A 3928-nucleotide genomic window follows, 5' to 3' on the forward strand; every position below is an offset into this window, starting at 1 on the left:
CACAGAATACTATAGAATGCACAGTAGAATGCATCAAATTTAAAACATACTGTATGATAATACGTAAAATAACAAAATACCGCACAGGACATTAAAATGCACAGATAGAGTACAATACATACCATCCCTTACAACACAACACATACAATACATTCCATGTCTTTCAGTAAACAACACAAAATTCACAGTGCAGTGCAAACAACACAGAATGCATTACATGCAATACAGAACACTATACCTACCACACATGCCGTACAAGACACACCATACCACATGTAGCACACGGTACGTAGCATACCATTCCGTACCATACAATACATATCATGAAATACATACCACACAGTACAATCAGTGCAGTACAGACAATTCACTACATAGAGTAAGCTACGTACATACCATACCCTACAATACCACACGGTTCATAACATACAACGCATACAGTACAGTAGATACAATGCAAGAGCACAAACAGTGCAATACAATACAATACAATACAATACAATACAATACAATACAATAAATACGATAGCGTGTCGTATGATACATACGATACACAGTGCAATACACTCTGTAGAATACATATCATACAGTACAAAATACAACACAAAGACATTCAGAATGCCACAGAACACAATACAAAACAATAAATGACACACCATACAGTACAGTGTGTACAACACAACACACACAATGCATGCAATACAATAAATACCGTATCACACAATGCAAAATGCAATACAGTACAATACTGACAGCCCGATGCAAACTATAATGCAATGCGTATAATGCAAAGCAAAATACCATACAGTGCCATGCCATATTGTACCTTACCATGCTGTACCACACATTTCCATGCCGTACCATACAGTGCCATACCGTACCCTACCCTACCACACCACACCACACCACACCACACATACCTGTGACGGATGCCCTCCTCCTGTCTGACTTAACTGAACTCTGGTCCAGGCAGGTGCTCAGCAAGTCGGCCTGGCCAAAGTTACTCCTGTTGTGTGAGTGGTCAGTAGGGAGCTCAGCACCCAAACCAGAAAAAGTGGTTTGGCTGGAGGCTTGCCTGAGAAGGGACCGAAACTGCATGAACCCAGCAGAAAATCTGACCACAAATCAACCACTTGATGCCATAAATATCTGCAGTCATCAGGGTCCGCTGAGCTCTCCCTCCATAGCAGCTGGCTGCGTGGCCGTGATCTCCCCTGGATCTCCCAAGGTCACCCCTCGAGGCTGAAAGGTCCCTGACCTGACCCCAGACACCGGTGGCTCAGTAAGTGACATTCTGTGCACGCAAGTGACATTTAAGACACACTTAGTAAGCTTACGCAATAGTCTTCGTATCCCGTACTGCTCCCAGTGTAGCAGATGATAACAAAGTATTGACCGCCAGTCCATCAGTATTTATTAAATATTTTGCATACCGAAATGTACTGATTAGAACTGAATGAATTAGCTGCCAGCTCAGATCTCAGTGATCTCTGACTCTTCTCCTGCGACAATACCATACCTACCACGCATACAATACCATACACGCCAAACAAAGCCATACATACCATAGACACCCTAAATACCGTAGCTTACCCTAAGGACCATACAATGGCATACCGTACCATACCATACCCACAGCATCACACCGTACCCACTGCATCGTACAAAAGACACCACACCTTACAAAACAAAACACTGTATGTACCATACCATGTCTTACGCATACAACAAATGCAACGCAGAATGGAATACAACGCAAAATGTAACGCAAGACGCACAAAACAATACCCTACCCTACCCAATGCCATACCATATCCACAACCAAAATACCATACCATACCATACCATACCATATGTACCAGACAAACAGTAGAACATACAGTACCAGACCACGCCTACCATACCTACAAACTGTGCCACAGAAACCGTACCACACAGGCAGTGCATACCAGACGATCCTACCAACCCTCACTATACAAAACACAGCACATTGCAAAATGCAACACTGTAAATGCCGTACCATACAAAATAACACAAAATACTGTATGAAACACACTCCACACAGTGCAATAGAAACACGCCGACACAAAAAAGACGATACAATACAAAATACAACACGTACAACGGAGCCTATAGCCCTCCATCGCAGCACTCCAGCTGTGGGACTCATTCCGCCGTGTCTCGCTTATCCCAGTGGATCTGCGATGGAATGCAGTACCTGCTGTCTGCACTCTTGTACAAGACAGTCTGCAATACTGCAGGGCAATACAACACAAACCAAAGTCCAGTGCAAGCCATACACTACAGGCTGTATGGTCCAAGCCACGCCACACACAAAGCACACTGCAAAATACATTGCAACGCAAAATGCATTACAGTACGTACAATACAATAAATACCGTACAATACAACACAGTATATAAAATACAATACAAAAACCCCACAATACAATACAGAATTCAATACAATTCAAAATACAGTACGCACAACGCAATAAATACAACATCACGCCCTACAGTACATACCACACAACACCACACACGCAATCCATACCATACAACACGTGCATAAACATAATGCCATAGCATGACGTACAGTACATGCAATGCAGCGCAACACAAAAGCCACAGAGCACATACATTCAATAGAAAATACAACACAAGCAACACAACACCTACTATAGCATACACTGTATATGTTACATACTATCAAATGCACACAATACAATACAAAATACAGTAGAAAAGAAATTACAGTACCTACAGCACAAAACACACAGTATAGACAAGACAATACACACTGCGCAATACAATACAATGTGTACACAACATACAGTACCTACTCGCTGTACAAGCTATACAATACATACCATAAAATAGAATAAAATCGACACAATGCACAACATAAAACACAATGCACACCATTCCATACATACCATACCATACAATGCCTACCATACAATACAGTTCCCCGTAGACTAGAAAATACAATACAATAAATACCATGCCATGTACTACACCCAAAATAATACATGGAATACATACAATAAAATAATTACCGTAACATACATTAAACAAAACACATAAAATATAGTGTAGACATCAAATACATAAAATTCAATGCAAAATACAGTACAATGCCATACCATAAATTACCATACCATACACTAACATACCATACATTACATACCATACATGTCAATATAATACAAACAACAATACATAAAATACAATAAAAACCAAACCACACAATACAGACAATACTTACAAAAAAATAAATACCACACCTTTCAATACATTGCATACAATAAAAGAAAGGCCATACCATAAGATAGAACACCAGCCTTACAATACAAACAGTACAATGCAATACAAAAGAGAATCAAAACCCACACAATACACACAACACAACACACAGAAGAGACCAGAACCAGTACAACACAAAACCCAGTGCAATACATCACATACCATATAGTCCGTACCATTCTGTATTCCACACACCATACATGTAATACAATATGAAATGCAATGCAAAACGAAGCACACCATACAAAATAAATGCCGCAGACGGCAGAGCCCAGCTCCATGGCTCGGGGTCCCTCCCGAACACCCCTCTGCCTGCCCAGCCCCTCCTGCAGCTCAGCCCCCGGGCAGAGCCCCGCGTCTGCCTGTGGCATCCCAGCCGGCCGGCTGTCACCCCTCCGGGAACAGCCCCGTGCACCCCTCTGCCGGACCCCCGGGAAGAAGATCGCCTGCAGGGACAGGCGGTGGGGCCGGGCGGCTGTGGGGGCTCTGCCGGGCGCGGGCAGCCCCGGGGAAGCCGAGGACGCCGCGTTCCACTCACTGCCGGAGCCTGCTCTGCCACATCCCTGGGCATCGCTGTGCCGATGGGTCTGGCCGGCGTCTGTCTGCTGCGGGGCAGTGCCCGT

Source organism: Opisthocomus hoazin, chromosome 29 (assembly GCF_030867145.1).
Source record: "Opisthocomus hoazin isolate bOpiHoa1 chromosome 29, bOpiHoa1.hap1, whole genome shotgun sequence".
Taxonomy (NCBI): Eukaryota; Metazoa; Chordata; class Aves; order Opisthocomiformes; family Opisthocomidae; genus Opisthocomus; species Opisthocomus hoazin.